The sequence below is a fragment of the Myodes glareolus genome, chromosome 19 (genome assembly GCF_982192425.1).
Source record: "Myodes glareolus chromosome 19, mMyoGla1.1, whole genome shotgun sequence".
NCBI classification, from domain to species: domain Eukaryota; kingdom Metazoa; phylum Chordata; class Mammalia; order Rodentia; family Cricetidae; genus Myodes; species Myodes glareolus.
The window spans coordinates 34,760,176-34,781,355 of record NC_142044.1 but is presented as its reverse complement, the minus strand read 5'-3'; the positions used below and the strand labels follow the sequence as shown (position 1 = coordinate 34,781,355).

General features: G+C 42.4%; 1 protein-coding gene across 1 annotated transcript in view; it reads left to right on the top strand.

Annotated features, from left to right (window-relative positions):
* Kcnk9 (potassium two pore domain channel subfamily K member 9) overlaps positions 1 to 17,271 on the top strand; it is a 74,345-nt gene extending 57,074 nt beyond the window's left edge. The window contains exon 3 of the mRNA XM_085678903.2: positions 14,277 to 17,271. The gene's annotated coding sequence lies outside the window, so the exon portion shown is untranslated. The remainder of the gene's footprint in view (positions 1 to 14,276) is intronic.
* Positions 17,272 to 21,180: the final 3,909 nt, after the last annotated feature.

The window sequence follows — 21,180 nt, the reverse complement described above, 5'->3', positions numbered from 1 at the left end:
ACCAGACTCTGACAGAAGGAGCACATAGCTACCTGTGGCACCAGGCTCCTGCAGTGTCAGGAGTCCCTGCCACACATCTCAAAGCCCTTCTCACTTCCTCCCCTACAGTAAACCCCCTCCATCTTCTCTTCTCCCAGCTACTCCTTTCCTTATAATCCTGCTGTCCTCCACATGCGCACTCTCTCTGCTCTGTTCTGCTTCTGCTTCTCTCGCTGTTTTCTGTATTCTCAAACCCTCACTATTGTCCTCTCTCACAGGTCTCACAGACCTGTCTAGGTCCAGTCTGCTGGCCATGCATGCTCAGTCTTTCTCTTTCTGCTCTGAATTCTTCCAGATGCCTCTGGCTTTCAGATATGTGATGAAAACCCTTGTCTTCACCACACCGTGAAACAGTCACGTCATCACCTCTGTTTATACAGTTATAAACTGTACATGTTTGTATGTTATACCTCCATATAACATGTGATGCTTAGCCAACAGAGGTGCTGTGAACTGAAGGCTCCCAACAAGAGCTGCACCTGCATTAAGTAGCTAAGGTTGATGAACACTTCAGTGATTGTAGAGTATCAAAATGTTACAAGTCCAAAGCCAAATTATCTTGGGATCTAGAAGTTTCTTAAGCAGCTATTTATTGCCCCCCCTCTGTGTGTAATCTAACTTCCTGCGACAAAATTCCTGTGCTGGGAGAGTCTAGACGATTCTCTCAGACAAAATACTCCTCTGAATCAGTAAAGGATATGACATTCTTCAGAAGACACTCCAGCCAAACCGACCAGCAGTGACTCATCAAGTGTGACTCATCAGGATGTTCTGAGGCACCCTTGTTCTGGGCCAGTTTTTCTTGGAGTACCCCTTATTATATTAGATCTACGCATAGTGGCTGGCTTACTTCCTGTGGAATAGAAATCTTTTCCATGTTGGGGCTCACCCTACCTAAGCCTTCCTCTGCCCACACCAAAGCCTTCTCCTGATTCACCATCCCTCCCAGACTAGCACGTAGGTTAGGCCTACTTAAAAACACTGTCTTTCAAATCTCTCCAGCCTCCATGACTCCAGCTCCTTCTGATTATCTTGATCACCCTCACTGCCACCATGCTAATAGGTCTTAGCTCTTGAATTCATTTCTCAAGGCTGAGATTGGCTTTGCATGCACACGGACAGCATACTCCCATTCCCAAACCAGACACAACTCAATTCTTGATCCAAAACCCAGAGTTACCCTTGGAAAGAAAACCCACCCTCCTAATCCCATCTATCTACTCCTGAGACCTGTGGAAGATTCCATACCCCTTCTCAAAAACAACTGGTGCAGGTGACAAACATTTTAAGGTTGTACAAGCGACCATTCCAGATAATGACAAGATTAACAGCTATTAGAGCAAACAAGGGACCAAGTTAAAAAGATGGGGAGGAGATTGGCACGGGTTTCCTTATCAAAGTTCCCTATGTAGGAAATCACCTTCCGTCTTGAGTGTGTGGCCATCAATGCTTGTCCCTGGCAAAGGGTTGTGGATCTTGAGTAAGAGGAATACTCCCATGAGAAGTATCCTGGATGCTGCAGACTTTTGAAAATGTAGTCGTTAGGCTACTTCCTGGATTTGAGTTTGGTAAAGTAGGAAACCCAAAGATAGACAATGAGGTTGATGTGTTTAAAGAACGAGAGAATTTCTGTAGAGACATACAGATTATATAACATCCTCCCATGTTTAATAAGTAAGTAGAACACGCCTGCATCTAAAGAACACAATCTCTGATGTAACTATCAAGCCAACTGTAACAAACACTGTGACCAGTGCACTTTGAGAGGTGACACACAAGACTCGGTCATAGACTTTCTTGACACAACATGTTGCGAGTGTCCTTGGAATGATGCTCAAATTGTGATGAAACGCAAGACCTCTTCACACATCCTTTGCAAAACTCAGAAAAGCACAGAATGGGAAGACTTTCCCACACCAAAATTGATTTCAAGAAATGAAAATGATGACCAGAAGTACATTCCCAGGATTACAGAACTGAAGGCTGAGGCCAGAGTTAATATTCCAAAGTTCAAATCTAAGAGCATTTGCTCAGTTCAGCTTCCTCTGCTCTTCCTCCATCACGATGAATAGTCCACAGAGGGAGCTTCAGATAGAGGTTATTGACCTATAGTGTGCATGGTGTTGAAAACTAAATATAACTATGCGGTGTTACTGCAAGTATCTCTGGAACAAAGACCTGATATAAACAGCCACCTTGCAAAGACACTGTCCATGTCCTGAAGTGTCTGTATCTGTGGTGTGTGGGATGCACACTTCAGGTTAAGCAGTCCCAGCCAGACACAGTCCCAGCCAGCTAAACATATGCTTATCTCAGCACTGGAGGAGCTGAGGCAAGAGGACTTTAAGTCTGAAGCAAGCCTGGGATACATTGTCAGTTCAATTCCAGCTTGAGCAACATAGTGACATCAGGTCTCAAAAAGGAAATGAAAGAAATGAATGAAACTATGAATATTCTCCACCCACCCATCCGCCCATCCAGATTGATGTCTGGTTGTATCCTCATGTCACAGAAACCTCAAATAGTCTGGGGGTTTGAGAGGTTAAAATTTAGTCATTAGAACTTTCAGATTTTCTAATTTTCCACGTCAAAGTGTAATCTTCAGTATTATGTGTATTGTCTGTTTTATGCCTCACTACAGTTCAGTAAACATTTAACAAGCTCTGTAGTTTACAGGTTAAGGAAATCAGTCTCACGGAAATAGCTCAGGTGGTAAAGTGCTATTTGCGCACAAGGGCCTGAGTCTAACTCAGTCCCTGGGTTGAAACAGCCAGACAAGGTGGTGTGCATGTGTAATGCCACCACCAAGGATGCAGACAGGCAAATCCCAGCTCTCACTAGCCAGCCTAGCCTGCTTGGCATCTTTGAGCATAGTGAGAGACCTCATCTAAAAAAAAGGAAAAGACGATTAAGAAAATTAAGGAAAAAAAAATTAAGGAAATCAGTCTGCTCACTTCCGTGTATTCTTGAGTCGGTGCTGGGGGAAATATTAGAGAGGCACATGCAGGTGTACACACACACACACACACACACACACACACACACACACACGTTTATGTTCTATACTTTAACCTGAATGCAAACACAGAAAACCAAGATGCCTGTGAGCTGTGTCATAGATGATACAGTTTACCATTTAAGAAAGACAATGTTTCTCAAGGTGGTTCATGAAGTAAAGTTTGCTTATAGAACATTTCCCCAGCAACGTGTAAAGCTGCGGATACAAAGGTTTCTAACAGTAACTGGGTTGGTGAAAATTCCTCCTTCATATTGGGTTACTCCATTTTACACACTTCAAGAGTAAAGCATCTGCTTCGCTAGATAGGAAAATCTGCCAAATTGCAGATAATTTCCTCTAGACCTTCAAATTAACTGTCATGAAGCTGCAAAGTAATTTAATAAGTTTCCATAGAGTGGCAAGCACGACCATATTGAAAAACAAATATCTTCCTCATTCCATGATGGGATCCGGGGCCTGGCTCATGCTAGGAAAGAGCTCCACCGTCGGACACACTCAAGCCACATCTCCCTCTAAAAACTCATCTAATTTTTCTGTGTATGTGTACATGCTTTCAGACGCAAGCGCATGCATGTGCATATAGAGGAGAGTGAAAAACGCTGGGTGTCAGACACCTTTAGAATTTTTTTTTCTTTTTCACCTGTAGAATTTTGAGACAGGATTTCTTGCTGGACTGGAGCTTGCCAAATAAGTTAAGGTGGCTAGTCAGGAAGTACCAGGGATCCTCCTGTCTTTGCGTCCCTAACTTGAGGATTATAAGCATGCATTGCTTGGCTTTTTTTTTTTTTAAAGACATAGGTTCTGGGTATTGAACTGATTGAGCTATCTCCACAGGCCCCAATCCCATTTTCTCTATGCATTTTTTTCCATGTGCTTTTACTTAAATGCTCCAGTATGTTACACAGAGTCTAGAACATTTAGGCAGAGCAAGAGTATGAACAAATGTCCCGGGGTTATGGAAAGAGGCATTGGAAGTCCCAGTGTTTCCAAGGCATGTGGATGTGAGGAAGAAGAGTATGGGATGACATTGGGGAGGTGAGAGGGAAATCATGCACAGATAAGGTAAGGATTTGGGGACACCAAGGACACAAGAAGACACAGAAAAGTCATGTGTCAATAAATATGACTGTATCCATTATGTATAATGGCTGTAGGGAACTCATGCTGAGAAGCTACTGAGACAACTATATTCACTGATATTTAAGATGTATCTTAAACACTGAAGCATACTGGCACATGTACCTTAAAAGGTCTTTATAAACTCATGTGATCAATACCTTAAAATTAAAAACTTTAATTTGGTGAATCACAATTAATAAAGCTCAGGGTCAGAAACTGGGGTTCAGCCTGAAGATCTGAAAAGCAAAACCAGCCAGCTACTGGTTCTTACCTTGACCTCAGTCTGAAATGATGATCCTGCCTCCTGGAATCTCAGAATGAGATTGTGTGTTGAGAGCTATTTCCTCCCTAAAGCTGGGATTAAATGTGTGCACCTCCCAGTTTCTATGGCAACTGGTGTGGCTACTGGGATTAAAGGTGTGTGTCACCATAAAGGTCTGTAAGGTTGACCAGTGGGATTGTTTTACTCTCAGATCTTCAGGAAGTCTTTATTAAAATATAATTGAAATACCAATAGTTACTGGGTCCATGTAACTATTGATATGCTGTTGTGGGAATTTGGTTCGATAGCCAATTGGACTGGGGAGACTTGGTCCAATGTACATGGTCTTTTCTGGGGAGATGTGACGGCATAAAAACCGGGGGTAAGGATTGCCACTCTCTGGAATCGTGGATGAGCTGGTAGCAGGCCATGGCTTGGAGCTTCCCCATAGCCTTTTGGAAGAAAGGTTGAAGCAGAACAGCTGATGACATGGCCCGAATTTCTCATTCCATCTTATAAACATGGTGCATATTTTGATCCATCCTGAAATGTACAGAGATACTTGGGTGAAATTAGTCCTCAGCATTCGTGAAGTTTTGAGAGTAATTGTTTGGAAAGACATCATCTCAATAATTGTTTATCACACTTAATTGGAGACATGAAGTTTCCATTGCCAACTTTGCCAGGTGCTTATTTTAGAGTTTCCTTTTAGAATATGTTTGTGTCATGGCCAAGTTGAGTATTTGATAAATATTATTAATTTCTTAATTGTTCACTCAGAAAAACTAGTAATTTATGGTTTAATCAGTACCTCAGAGCAAAATGTACTCTGCAGAAATGTCAAGGCAGGATTTAATTTATATCCGTAATTCTATTTATTCCTAATTCAATTTTTCATTAAAGGTGATAAATTCTCTTATACAGCAATCAGGCCAGAATTGAGTATGGGCTTAAAATCAAGAGCTAAAAGCTTTGGATTCAGCACAAAAAATGTATGCAAGTTGTACAAACTCTTATAAGGGTTTATTTTCTGTTAATGCATGGCAAGGTGAGAGTTGGCCTGATTTTGGTCTGTTTTTCTCAGTGTGCTGTGGTTTCAGTTAAGGTCTCATATATATAAGCTCATGCTAGCCTTGGACTCTATGTAACCACAGATAGCCCTGTAAATGTAATCCTCCTGTATCTAAAGTGTTGGGGTTACAGGTATGTGCCACCATGTCCAGTTTCAATGTGTTCCTTAGGTCCTGATGATTAAGTCATGAAAATATTAAATACCCAAAGATGTGAATCATTAGAAAGCAATTAAAATACTATGTATAATATAAGTGAGAAATTAAAGATTTCACTTTGGCAATTTCCTACCCAGAGGTTGCTAATTGAGTTAGGGAGGTATTTCTTTTCATAGTCAAGTGCTAATGGGCTTCAACAATTTTAGCAGTGATTACTTGCTTAACCCTCAAATGTAAAAAAAAAAAAAGCACAAAATTGAATTTCAGGTAAGTCATGAAAAACTGAGTAGATTCAATAAGATTCCAAAAGAATCTCCCGTGCCTGTATATTTAAACATTTTTTTGTGAGCAGCTTTTCTATAGAAACTAAAGCATATATACAATTATTAATCTGGAGAATTAACATAATACCAGTATAATTTTAAGCATTACTATAATGCCACAGTAGCTTTTGGATTATGGTGTAGTTTGGTTCACAGCTGATGACATTTGTGTTAGGAAGCTGTGGAACCTTTAGGAAGTGGAGCCTTAGTGGAGGAAATGGTCTTTGAGGTTTACAGTCCAGCCATCCTTCTTACTTTGTTTGCTCTCGTCTCCCTGGTCCGCTGTCATGTGATCCTCGTGGACCCACTTCCATGGAGCTGCTCCACATGACTGGCCTTCTCCGACATTGTAAACTGTATCCCCCAAACTGCAAACTAATTGAGATTACAAGATATAATAAAAGAGGCAAGGATAGTAAAAATTGTTATGTCTATATCTGCCCAGTCTCAAAGCTGCTGTGATGGTGGACACCCGAGATCCTGAGCTAAATTTGCCAGCTGGGTCATAGTCTGTAGCAGGACCACTGAACGTGACCTGTGATGGGCCCAGGCAGAGCAGGCAATGAGGGACTGACTGCCTGGTGCCAAGTACCTAGGCAGAATGGTCAAGTGGCAGAGGGAGCATGGCTTGTGACCTGCTACACGGCCCAGCTTAAAGCACAGATCCCAGTTTCTAAGGCTGACAAGCCAAGCTGAAAAATAAAGCTTCGGGGAACTGCAGCTTCAGACCCAGACAGGGGTCTCTGAAAATGTAAATGAGCAAATTAAGGCAGACTTGCAGTTTGAATGAAAAAGAATTTAGGAAAGTGAAGACTAATTTAGGATTTAAGGGAAGTTAATACAAAACCACGCAACTGATGGGAGCATTACAACCAGGGCTGCCTTCTCTACAGCTATACCAAAAGGCACCCATAAAAATCATTTTAGACTTAAGATGGTTTTTATACCATTCCTTTGGCACCGCAAGATTGCCAAAGGTTTGCTTTCAGTATCCCCTCAGTTAATTTCAGAGAGCCAATAAAGAGATAGCAATGGAGCATCTTATTTCAGGAAACAGTGCAACCTTGTCAGTTTATAGCTCAGGCTATACAAAGTGTCAGAGATCAATTTCCACAGGCTTATATTGTCCATTATATGGATGACATCCTGCTTGCCCGTAGAGATGAAGAATTTTACTTGAGATATATGGACTACTACAACGGAGCCTTAGCCATGCAGGACAGTTATTGCTCCAGAGGAAGTGCAGAGGCACCCATCTTTCCAGTCTTTAGGTCATATGTTATGCCCCAAAGAAATTAAGCTTCAAAAATTAGAAATTATAAAGGATGGTTTAAAGACTCTAAATGACTTCCGAAAGTTGTTGGGAGACACCCAATGGCTGAGACCTTATTTAAGATATTCCACAGGAAACCTCAAGCCTCTAAAATCCTTAAAGAAGACGGTGATCCAAATTCCAATAGACAGTTTTCAGAAGCTGCCAGACAAGTGCCCTCCCAGGTAGAGCATGCTATACAAAAACAGAAGGTACATTATATAAATTACAACCAACCTTGGTAAGCATGTATATTACTCACAAAACTTGCTTTTACAGTGGTTTTATGGAAAAATGGGCCACTCTTATGGATGCACCTTCTTATATCACCAGTTAAGGCATTAAACCCTCATTTTGATGCAGTAGCTTACTTAGCACAGGAGAGCAGGACAGAATCTAGGAGATATTTTGGCAAAGAACCGGCTTATAATCAGTGTTCCTTACACTAAGCAACGAATTGAATGTTTATTTCAAAATAGTGATTCTTGGGCAATTGCATTTGCTCAATTTCAAGGCCAGATTAATAATCTTTTTCCAGCTGACCCATTGCTGCAGTTTACACAACTACATTCCTTCATTTTCCCTAAAACGGTAGCAAAAGATCCTTAAAGGATGCTTAAAATTTACCTGGCGTGAGTGAGAAGGAACCACAAAACACGCAACAAACCCGCTTAGGAGTTTATTAGAGGGGGCGTGTACAGGCCTGGGCAATCGGTGTGCAGAGAGAGAGAGAAAGATGTCACATCCAGCTTTTTAAAAGTTGTCTAGCTCATGTGCACAGGGGGGTTTACATGGCTATGTCATACACAGATGACGGGGCTCACGCATGTGTGCAAGGGCTTAGCTTAGTCATATGTAGATGTAACCACACACGCATGCATGTGGGTCATTCAGGGCCCTTTAACACTGAGGCACTCCTGAGGGCTTGTCTACACATGTATGGCTCTAGAACCCAGAAGTACAGCCTTATGTGCCGCTGAATAATTACATCCCACCCTTCTGTTTATTATAAACATTTGGGGATTTTGAGGTCTTTTAATGGGTGGGAATGGGGCATCATAAGGTCTCTCATGACTGCTTCATGGTGATTTTGTGGGTGTTGTTAGGCCTCTAGAGACTGCTTTTTGCCGATTTTGTGGGCGTCAGGGAGTTGAGATGCTTGCCCATGTTCTGGGGTGGCTGATTGTGTTTTTCTGGGCTCTGTGGAACTGACTGGCTGGCAGCTTGGAACTTGCAAGATGCTGGAAAGGCAGAGAATTATGTCTGGAAAAAAATTTTAGATTCCGGTGATTAAGGAAAGAGTCCCAAGATGGAAGATGGGGGGGGTTCTTTTGGGGGATGTTTAGGAGGAAATTTCCTAGGGGTTCCTGAAACCAGGAATGATAAGGGAAGAATTAAATGATACTTATTCTTGGAGAGTCTGATTCATTTAAGTCGGTCCAATTGGCTTCCTGGAGTTAATAAAAAATGTTTGAAAAGAAATAAATTTTAGACATATTAAAAGCTTTGATTATGATGATATAGTGTTGGAATGGAAGATGGTGGGAAGAGGGGAGGAAAAGAATCGGGAATTTTTGGAAAGGGAAATTATTAGACCCTTTAATATTTTACCTGAAGTGAATCTTAAGGCACTTCTTTTCCTTTAGCATCATGGTATCACCTTAACATCTGGGAGACACCGGAATCACTGATAAACCTGTTATGTTAAAGTCTGTTTTGAGAGTTTTTGGAGTTTGGGGCTGCAAACTCGTTATTGTTTCTTGCCATCTGGGCTTTTGACAGTCCTTGTACCTCTGGCTCTATGTTTAATGATGGTCCCTGTAATAACAGATGAGTGGTTAACTGGAAATTTAAGCATGACATTGGAGATAGAGAAGTTGGTAAAGCAGATAGGAGAAAGAGGAAGAGGGAGAGTATATGGAGTTTTTTTTTTTGGCACAGGAGAGTTGAGTAAGAATGGGGGATGGGACTTTTATTTTTCTGGAACTGGAGAGAGTGACTGATCTTGGTGCCCTCTGGAACTTAAGGGAACAGGGCCCTGTTTGGGTTACTGTATATGAGGGGGTATATTGAGTTGGAAAAGTAAAAGGTTTAAGGTGAATCCAATGAGGAAGTCCCTCAAACTTGGCAGTTGTGGGAGTTACAAGAATTACTTTAAAGGGGCCCTGCCATTTAAGGGAAAGGAGTGAGAGGCATTGGTCTGGGGAGAGAATAGTACCTGATCCCCTATTTTAATCAGTGGTGGGCGTGAATTAGCACATGGTTGAGGTAATGAGTAGTCAGTAAAATCCCATAATAGGGAGTGAAGATGGGATAACCGCGGAGTAAGCAGGTGGTCAGGAAGGGGAGAGGTTTTATGTGAGAGGCTGGGAGTTAAAACTGGCCACCCATACGTGAATTCAAAGGGCAAGATGAGAAGGGAGCTTTGGGGGAGAGCCCTATGCCTAAGAACGGCCAGAGGCAAAAGTTTTTCCCAGTCGAGGTGAAGCTCCTGTGACATCTTAACAAGAACATTTAAGGAACGGTTAGTTCGTTCTACCTTCCCTGAAGACTGAGGGTGATATGGGATAGGAAAATGCTAGGGAATGTTAAGAGCCTTAGACAAAGTTTGAGAAACCTGGGAAGTAACCCCTGGGCCATTATCCGACTGAAGAGAGGTTGGGATTCCCAACCGGGAGATGATTTCTCGGAAAAGATCAGAGACTGTCTGGGCCCTCTTGTTAGTGGCGGGAAATGCTTCAATCCACCCAGACATGGTGTCCATCAAAACCAGGAGATATTTAATTCTGACTGTGGGCATAGGAGTAAAATCCAGCGACCTGTCAGTTCCTGGACAGGAGCCCCTGGCCTGGTGGGTGGGAAAAGGGAAGCTATGATATTGAGTCTTGGGATCTCACTTTTGACAGATTTTACAAAAGGCAGTGATAGCTTTTAAGAACTCTAAATCCTCAGGAGTGGGTTAGAGGTGAGCCTTGACAAAATAAATCAGAGCTTTGCTATTAGAATGAAAGAGCTGATCTAGGTAGGACAGAATTTACCGGGTGTCAGGGAGTGTCTGTGAAAATGTGGGCTGTACCATATGAACATCCTGAGGTGATTGAGGTAGGTTTGGGCTCTGGAATGCTACTAGTCTAGTTGCTTGGTCAGCCCAGTTATTTCCCTTGGAAATAATGGAACTGTAGATCTGATGAGACCGACAGTAAATAATTCCTATAGCTTTTGGGAATAGGAGGCCTTTAACAGGCCCATAATATAACCTGAGTTAGTTGTAGATCCTCCTTTTGTCATAAGATGCCCACGCTCCTTCCAGATAGGTGCGTGGGACAGAAGGATATGTAAGGCATATTTGGAGTCTGTGTAAACCTTTAAGGATTGTCCCTTTGCTAACTGGAAGGCATGGCTAAGGGCTATTAACTCAGCCCTCTGATTAGTGGTATGGGCAGGAGTGCCTCTCTACCGCTCCAGTATCTGTTACTATGGCATAGCCTGCTCTATGGCTTCCTTCACATAAAAAGGAGCTGCTATCTGTGTACCAGGTATAGGTGGCCTGGAACAGTTTTCTCTCCTGTATATGTGAGGCGTGGGGCAGCAGATCCTCTAAGGTTTCTGTATAGGAATGAGATGGGAAATAATGTAAGGTTGAGGTAGGAGATTTGAGATATTTAGGGGAAGGCAGCCCAGTGAGTGTGACACACTGAGTGTGACATCTACTAGTGCCACCTGGAGGGAAAGAACTCGGGAAGGGGGTAAGGTTTGTAAGCCTTTGTAAGTTAAGAAATGGGACAGATTTGGTGGGAGAAGACAGTGGTGCATGACCCAAAGTCTAGTTTCTTTGACTCACAAATCAGAAGCTCAGTGGCCACTAAAGCATATATGCAGGGTTCCCAGCCCTGAGTGGTGAGGTCCAGCTTTTTTGATAGGTACGCTACAGGTGCAAAGGAAGGTCCCAGCTGATATCCTAGGACCCAAGGGCATATCCCTCCTTCTCTGTGATATAGAGGAGAAGGGACGAGTTAAATCTGGGAGATGAAGAGCTGGGGCCAGGATAAGGGCTCGCTGGAGTCTCTGGAAGGGTTTAGTAACGGGATGGAGAAGGGGCTCATGCAGAGAGCCGAGAGCTGCCTCGTAAAAGGTGCAGGTGAAGAGAGAAAAAGAGGGGATCCAGGAATGATAAAATCTTTTGTGGAAGGAACTGCAAGGGACTGAATTAGCTTTTTTCTGCCTAGGGAAATAGCTTTTTGGGTTGGGGTAATAGTTAATCCCAAGTAACTGACCTGAGTGGTGGGCAGTACAGCCTTAGAACGTGAGATTCTATAGCCCTTTTTGGACAGGAAATTTAAAAGAGCGGCGGTATCAGTTTTGCTGATCTCCAATACTACAAAGTAAAATATCATCGACATACTGTATGAGTTTAGACTTAGGGAGAGACAGTGAGAGCAGATCAGAAGCTAAAGCCTGACCAAACAGGTGTGGGCTGTCCTGGAATCCCTGGGGAAGGACAGTCCAGGTGAGTTGTGTGGAGAGGTGAGTGTCAGGGTCAGTCCAGGTGAAGACAAAGATGTTTTGAGATTGAGAGCTGAGAGAAAGAAAAAAAAAAGCATCCTTGAGACTAGAACTGAGAAGTGGAAGGCTCCTGGAGGAATAGTGGAAAGAAGTGTGTAAGAAGTGTGTAAGAAGTGTGTAACAGGACAAAGAGACCACTGTGGAGTTAATGAGCCAGAGGTCTTGCACCGGGCAATAGGTTCCGTTAGGTTTTTAAACAGCAAGTATAGGGGTGTAGTAGCTTTTTTGTTAGGTCAGAGATGATAGGCTTAAGTCCCCTAAGGCTCTGGAGAGACAGAGGGGGTACCGAGCTTGGGTAAAGTACTTAGTAGGATATTGTAATTGGATAACAATGGGGAAATGGTGTTCAGCAACAGAAGGGTTTTGGGTGTCCCAGACTTGGGAGGCTGGTAGAGGAAAAAGACACATTGGAGCTGGGAGGTTGGGAGGCGAGGAGGAGGAGGAGGAGCGGAGCTGCTGGCCACGATAATCACAACATGCTACAGTCTGAGTTCTGTTTACTTTGGAGCTAGACTAGAAACACAAAATTCAGATAGCCAAAGAGGTATTCAGTCTGCTGATGAAATGTTAAGAGAGCCCGAGAACGGAGATCTCAATTTTCCCCTCAGAAAAAAAGTACTGAAAGCCCTCTTCAGGTTAAGAGGAGGGTAGCCTAAGGGTTTTTTTCTGCTGCTCAGAGATTGGGACAGTTGCTTAAAAGCAGAATTGTATTTGGACTCTTTTACCCATTACAAAAATCTTATGTTTGGTTAAAATGGATTTAAGAGAATCAAGATTTGTTAAGTGGTGTTACAGTATTGACTGGTTAATGTTTTAGTTCACTATAAGGTGTTAATGATCAGAACTTGTTTAGGAAAAGTTTGACACTAGCAATGAATTCTTAAATTTTATATACTTGATAAGACAAATTTAGAGTTTTGTAAGACAAATTTAGAGTTTGATACCGCTAAATACTCTAGACCAATTCCCAAGTGGGCATTCTGAACCCTGGTGATTCTCCATTCCTTTAGTAAGGAGATTAGCCATTGAAGTATGCATAGCAAAAAAAGTATTATCTGCTTGTTCATCATTAGCTAATTGGTAATGAACTCTCTTGACAGAAATCCAGTCTTGAAGATGTAGAGCCCAGTACTTTCTCCCTCAACCCTTTGTTTACAGAAGTCAAGGATGGGCTTTGATCCCCTTCCCAGGCACCTCAGGCATGGACTTGCATAAATGAGAATGCATGTTCTGAAGACAAGAAAGACTTGGAAATGAAAAAGAGTTCATCCCAAGGTAGATGCAATCATCTATCCTGTTGCAGAAGCATAGGCTTTATTAAAATTAATAAAAAGGAAGGAATTGTGGAGGCCCAAAGAGGCCAAAGGTCAGAGAGTTTGGGACTTGTTTCTAGTTTATTCAAGGTTATTGTGCTTCTAAACAAAGGTCCCCTAGTGTTTGAACTGCCTTTTTGGAGCCCATTCTCTTTGCGGGGATACCTTGCTCAGCCTAAATATAGCGGGAAGGGCCTTGGTCCTGCCTCAAAATGATGTACCAGACTTTGTTCATGCTCCATGGGAAACCTTACCCTGAGGAGTGGATGGGGAGTGGATGGGAGGTAGAGAAAGAGGGAGGAGAGGAGAGAGAAGGAACTGTGATGGATGCATAAAGTGAGAAAGATTTTGATAAAAAAGATTAAGATGAACCAGCAGTACTCCAAAGATGTGGCTAATTTCCTACTGGGGTCAGTTTTACCTCCTAGGACATATTCAGGTCCCAGCCCTATGCTCATAGGCATCCATCTGTCTCCTCATCTTTGAACTGATGTGGCTCTTCTCCAGGCAGATTCTGCCTCACCACACAAATTCTTATTGTATAGCGGGAGACAAACAGGAAAAGCACGGCCAGTGAAGAGGTAAGATGTGTCTGCTACAGCTGGGGCGGGCACTTCTAAGCTGTTTTATGTTCTATGGGGGCGGGGGATAAAAGATTGAAGCACTCAGGGCAAATTATTTTCATCCTTTTCTGTTCTTTTTATAGAGTACGCATTTGAAGTAAATAGGAGTTCTTACAGCCTTGCTTACAACTATTGAGTAGGAATAACTTAAAATTAATGATTTCTTGAAACGGGTTTGAAGTCAATGGGATATCATTGAATACTCTATTACCACAGCTGCCTTCCCTCCCTGCACACACATCTGCACAATGGAATCTGTCAGAAAGCAGATGGGATGAAGGCAAGAAACCGCAGGCATGTTCTCTCTTCCTGGCATTTCCCCCCCCCCCCCCAACTTCTCTTCCTGGCATTTTCTCCACCCCCCCCGACTTCTATTAGAAATGATTGGAGGCACCAAATTCAAGGTCATAAAGAAAAATAAGTCTGAAGCCTCAACATGACCAAAGGATCTAGCATGTCTTCTCTGTCTTGCAGGACAAGTGAGCAGACCGAAGTCTCAGATCACCAGCACAGAGCGGCTCATACCAGTGTCAATTCATTCACCCTACTACAGAAGTTCTGATTCTGAGGAGGAACCTATGACCTGACATTGGCTGTCCAATTACAGCTCCCGGATGATGTCTGATTATGTGTCCTTCCAAGAGGCAATTCTGGAATTCTGGAGACGGTGCCCTAAAAGTCGCATCTGGATAGAGAGAAGCTCTTGGATCATCCACGGAGCCTCTGGATAGCAGTCTGTTCTTGTCTCCCCAGAGCTTTACTGACCTTCCTCCCCAGTCATCTGTCTGATGATGACCCTCGCATAGAGATGGGACCCATTTGGGTCCTTGCAAGTTGGGTGGAGAATTTTGTTTCCCAAGTTCTTGAATCCAAAGACTTTGGTCCAGGCACACTGGAAGAGAAAACTCACTGTTTTAAAGTCAGCAGAGTTCCCCCCGACCTCCGTAGAGCTACCACGAGGACCAGCATATCTCTGGATTTTCAGACTTGCACTCTGGAGCTTCAATCATGCAGCGTAGCCAGTTACCTTCCCCCTTCGGTTTCTGTTATGGTTTGGATAGGAAGTGTCCAACAGCATCATGTGTGTGATTACTTGGTCCCACCATTTTGGAACTCTTAGAAAGAGGGAATCTTTAGCTCAAGAGGCAGGTTTCTGCCCTTTTCCTGCTTCCTAGTCCATGGGGATGTGAACAAGTGTGCAGTCTCATGCTTTAGCTACCACTGGTGGGTTTCTCTCAATGCCCTGCTTTTCCTGCCATGACAGACTGTATTCTCCTTACATCAGAAGCCAAATAAAACCCTTTACACTGCTTATCATCAAGTTATATAGTTATAGTAATGAGAAAAAAAATAGTGTAACCTCCTTAGCAGAATCCACCCTGAAAAGAAAGCTCTGGCTAGGCCTAGACTGGGATCAAGTAGCTATTCTCCGTCTCTCAGAGAACTGTCTACAGCAGACTAAAGCAAGTCATTGTCAGAACCAGGCATCGCCGGGCTCTTTCTGCTCTGCTTCAGACTTAGAGTGGGGTCAATGGTGGTGATGAGAGCATGAAGGATCTAAACCCTGAGTTGAGCTCTCTGGGGTACACCCTAGAAGGGGTTTGGACTACCCTGAGTGCTTGTCTTAACTTTGGCTTCTTCCACTCCAGACTCGAATGGCAAGGGAAGAGTAAGTGCTGTTGCTTGCTTTAAGTAACAAGTCAAAGGTTCTGCCATAGTGGCAATTGTCCTCAGAGGATCCCTCAACTCTGAGGTCGCAGGCTCACGTTGGAACAATGTAGAAGAAAACTCCAACTCAGGATGTGGCCAGCTTTTCAGGCCCTCTCTCTCACACTACAGGATATGCCACTTGCTAAAAGTTCTTTGTCAAAGCTACTTGTTGGATATGTGGTGGGATGAGGGCGAGTTACTTGCATGTCTGATTGACCTTAGGGACCAAGCAAAGTGTCAGCATCTGAATGAACTTTAGCAGCATTGTGCTATGCGGGAGGAGGACACAGGAGGCCATGTGCTGCAGAATTCAATTTGCTAAGTGTCAAGAATTGATTTCTAGAGTCAGAGAGAAGGTTCGTGTCTAGAGCTGGGTTATAAATGGCTTACAGCAGAACTGTAGATTAAAATCAAAGTTCATGTCTTAGAAGCTCAGTCCTCAGGCATTTGGGTTGGAAGCCTTCCCAGAATTCCCTGTCAATGACCACACATAATGAAGCACAGTGACTTGGCCATCTCTGCTCAAGGCTTAGATATGGCAGGTTTATCTTCAGGAAGCTTCCATTTGATGTACTAAAAGAGTCATGGCTACCATCATGGTCTGGACCCACCTAGGGTGAGAACATAGTGAGGAGGGGAAAAGTGATGTTTAAGAAAGAAAACCAATATCATGCCCTTCTGGATATACGGTCACAGCAGATGCAGCTTGACACGGATGTTGGTCATAGCTCTTTTGTTCACTAGGTAGGCCCAGAACCCAAAGTACCAATCTGATTGTTCTTATATCCATCTCTTCAGAGGCCAAGGCTTAATGTATGAAGAGCCGTCAGCATAGATGGTGTGAGCAGACCTTCATCTTTGAGATCCTGGTCCCTGTGATCGAACACTTCTCAGCCTAAGGTTTTATACCTGCTTATTCACAACTAGGAAAGAAAAAAGTCAAGCTGTGTCCAGGTGGGGAGCTGAGGATATTAGTATCTCTCCTTCCCTCAGAGAATGTTCCATCTCCATCTACAGACTGTACTCACTAGTGGTAACAAAGAGATGCTATGGTCTGCCTTTCTATTTTCAACCTGCCCAGAATTCAGTTTCAGAATTCTAGAGAGTCATCTGGAATCCCAACTTTGCTCTCTAAGTAAACAGGAAGTAGATTGTAACTTCCAAAACTCTAGAAATGACAAAGATATCTGACTGCCTTCACAGTCACCCTAAGTTCTTCTTTAATGTTGGGGCATCCATCTTCAGCCTATAGGTCTACAGTGTCTGGCAGATTTCTCAGTGAAGCGGGAAATTTGAAAAGATTGTCTCACCTATATTGGTGATTTTCCAGTCATTTTCTTCTGTGTCTTGCAGAATGACAGACTCTGAATCAGGAACCCTGAAGGACTGTCTCACCTTGTTTTGATAAGTTCAGCAGTCATTTTTCCTGCAAGTCCAGTTTATACAGTATATTGTCAATCAGTGCATGTAAGAGCAGTTTCTTGCCCAAATGGCTAGCCTTGTCACATTGAAAGCAAACTCCATTAAGGTGCTTCTTAGATGACCATCATCCTTTTGAAGTAATTGATGCTGCTAGGAGCAGATGTGTCTTAAGAAAAGTTTAAGTTCTTAGAATATTTTAAATGCCATATTATGTAGGTCTTTGAAGTCTGAAGATTACCTATCCATCTGAAATATGTCTCTGCATATCTAGAAAACATAATTAATATGACTATAAATTTGACTATTATAGATGACTATTAATTTGTATTTAACTATAAATTTTTTATTAAAAATTTTTACCTCCTCCCATTTCCCTCCCCTCCCCCCACTCCCCTCTTTCTCTAGTCCCCCTCCTTCTCTAGTCCAAAGAGCAGTCCCTGCCTTGTGGGAACTCCAAGGTCCTCCCCCCTCCATCCAGGTCTAGAAAGGTGAACATCCAAACAGACTAGGCTCCCACAAACCCAGTGCCATTGTCCTTGGCTTCTCAGTCAGCCCTCATTGTCAGCCACATTCAGAGAGTCTGGTTTGATCACATGGGATCAAATCAGACTCCATACTTTAAATTTTTAAAGGAGTTGTATAAATATAATATCTTAAACAAGAGTAGAAATATACAAAACAAAATTGACCTTAAATTTGTATCAATATATAAAATCCTTTAAACAGGATAGAAACAGTGTGTTGTAACAAAAGTTATCTTAAGTTTGTATCAATATACTGTCCTTTAAACAAGAACATACAAAAAAAAGGAAAAAATAAAAATTAAAAAAATAAAACAAACAAGAACATACAGTGTTACAAAATTGATGAATTTGTACCAATATACCAAAATCCATGCCAATGCAAAATATCTGAAATTACTAGTTGTCTTTTTTTTGTCCTATATTCCCCTAAATTATAACAAATATCCATGACCCAAAGAGCACCCTTACCCGCCTTAGCTCTTGGGAATGTGGGTGCAGTTCTTTTCATACTACTTCCTGTTGACTGTGGGTGAAGACATCCCCAGGAGTCCTTGATAAAAATTTTAGATAATGACTAAGTCCTGGGAAGACCAGTTATAACCTTTGCTGATATCTGTCAAGATTCAGGAGGTCTCCCTTGATCAAACCAGATCCTTATCAACCTAGAATGAATCCCCAGCCTCTTGTTTTCTGTGGAAACAAATGCAAATCTACTTCTCCAAAGCATTTTTGATTTTCATTTGGCAAATCCATTTGACTTTTTAAAGTCAAGGCATTCTTAAATCTCTAGGCTGGTTTACTTCCACAGTCCCTCTTTCAATTCCACGTCTCTCAGCAGCTGTCCTTTGCTTTTTAGCAATCAAAAAATTCAAAATAAACACGGTACTATACTAGATACTCTTAAAAGGAACTGTATACATTTTTTTTCAGCTTTCTAAGGCCCTACATGGAAATACGGACTCTCGTTGGTACACCAGTCCTCTCTGAAGAAGGAAGACAGGTGAACAAAACAGACGTGGTAGAGATAGCCACCCTCTGCACCTTGGTTTCCTTAAGAGCACAGTTTTGTTCTTCAGCATGCCAGAGTTTGATTTGTTTCCTGGACTCACACCGTGGGAATCTGACCACTGCCCGAAGGCCAGCTGCTCAGTGATGACTCCCTGGGCTCCTCTGGAGCAAGGCCACAGCTTGTTTTGCCTAGAACAGGGCTGAGTCCTTTTTCAATAGCTCTGCTAAGATGACATCCAAGCCACACCCTGGTCCACTCAGTTTCCTTCTGGCAAATTCAGTGCCATGCTATTTTTGGCAACTTATGGCAACTTAGAGTTTTCTTCACTCCATCGGTCATTTGAAGAGACATTTCAGTGGAAATCAACACTTACTTGTGTTGTGCATTGGCTTCTTTCTGCTAACTAGTTTTTGCCATGATCCTTGCATCTGATGAAATATGTAAAGTCATAAATTAAACCAAGAAAACCTATAGGACATTTCTATGTCTTGACCATAAAGGAACTTACCATGTAATACTTGTTTCCAATAATATTCAATCACATTACCAAGTTGGAATTTAAATTTACATGAAATATTAAATAAGACTTCGAGAAAGACTTGTTTCTAATTTGCTTGAGACTCAAGCAATTTGTGCCCCATTTTGCACATGAGTGAAGCAGGGTTAGTAGAGCTGCCCGTGGGCCTGCAGTGGGAATTAAGGCAATGTCAAGTGCTGGCCAATTAGGTGGCTGGTGTTTCCATCCCACTGGAACAATGTCCGAGGTAATGGATGATAATTTATTTTCACACAATCCGAGTTTCCTTATTTCCAGCACTACTGTAATGATTTATGGCTTAATGCAATCAATTAGAAAAAAAGCTATGTAATTTCTGGAAATCGTGTGTTTCTAAGTGTGGAAAGGCTCCTGCATGGGTGTTAAGCACTCAGCCTTGACTTCTGGGTGTTTATTTGGACTATAATTTGCTTTCCCTCTCACACTGTTGAAAAATCTAAAGCTAAAACCCTGAAAAAGCTAGCACATGGAAGGAGGAAGTTTATTTTTTAATGATTTATTTATTTTTACTTTATGTGCATTGGCGTTTTGCAAGGGTGTAAGATCCCCTGGATGTAGAGTTATTGACTGTTGTAAGCTGCCATGTGGGTGCTGGGAATCATACCTAGGTCCTCTGGAAGAACTGTCAGTGCTCTTAACCGCTGAGCCATCTTTCTAGCCCCAAGAAGGCAGTTTTATAGCAATCCCATTTACTCACTATTTTTGTAGTTTTGAATATTTGTATTATAGAGCTTTCTAATAACGTTTAAATAAATTTCAAGGTGAGTTACACTGATTCCTTTCCCACTAAATATTTCATGTTCGTTTTAGACTTATAGCACTTGTGGGTGGCAGTCAGGGATTGATGTCTTGGGTCTTCCCCCAGTAGCTGTCCACCTTATGTTTTAAGACAGGGTCTCCTAAGAGATCATTTAATCAGCTAGACTAACAGGCTAGCTGCTCCAGGAATTCCTCTTGCCTTTGTCTCCCATTGCTGGATTACAGATATTCATCCTCCAAGTTTGGCTATTAAGAAAGTGTGTGTGTGTGTGTGTGTGTGTGTGTGTGTGTGTGTGTGTGTGCTTTCAGGTTCTTGTGGTAGTCAAGAGAAGTGAGCCAGATCTCCCAGAGAGTTACAAGCAGTTGTGAGCAGCCTGATGTAGGTGCTGTGTTGAACTCAAAACTCAGGTCCTCTGGAGCAGCCAACAAGTACTCTTTATGCCCTGAGCCATCTTTCTATCCTTTGTGTGTGTCTTTGCCCATGGGTATTGCAGGCTTTAAAAATCCTCACACTTGTGTGATAAACACTGTTCTGACAGAGTCATCATACCATCCCTGGCTTACAGCTTTTATTTTTCCCTTAAGGTTAGAAGGGGCCATATATCAAACTGAAGCAAGTCTTAAGCATACCATGATAGGTTTGGCTGACATAAGGTCAGTCATCCAAACCCCTATCACCATATAGATAGTTAAACCATATCCTATCCCAGGAATTGCCAGACACCCTTTCAAACAAATGCTTCTCTATTCCCATCAAGACAGTGAATGTTGAGACTTTCTACTACACTTAAGTTTTGCATGTTAAAAATTTCATGTAAATAAACTATTTTATTTACAAATGGAAAACCCTGTGAAAATAGTTAAGGGGAATAGCTGGGAAGGGGTGGGAGGATGTAAGAGACAGAGCCCCAGCTCGACAACTCTTGCCACCAAATTAAACCACCAGTGCTGGGAATGTGTTCTGTCTGATTGAGTTGTTGGCCAATGGGGCCCCATGGGAACCCCAAAACAACTCAGATTATTGACTAGGTTATTGGTTGTTCTCTACAAACTGATGGTAGAGTCCTATTGGTGATGACAACACCTACATAATCCTTATTAAATATGGAGAAGTCGAGCTGGTACCTAGAGCCTTCACTCCTACTGACTAGTGTGTTCACGGTACTAGAAGGTACTCTGTACATTATCAGAGAAGAAAGTATAGAAGAAAGACGAACCTGGCTACAAAACCCTTCAATCTATAATGGTGACCTGCCTACAGGATACGCTGATGCAGTAGTTGACACAAAAATTGTGGGAGTAAACAGCCATTATCCGATTGGAATTAGGGCATACTGGGATGGAACCCATGCCTGACACTGCCTGGGTGGCCAAAGAACGTTAGATAGGCCACAAACA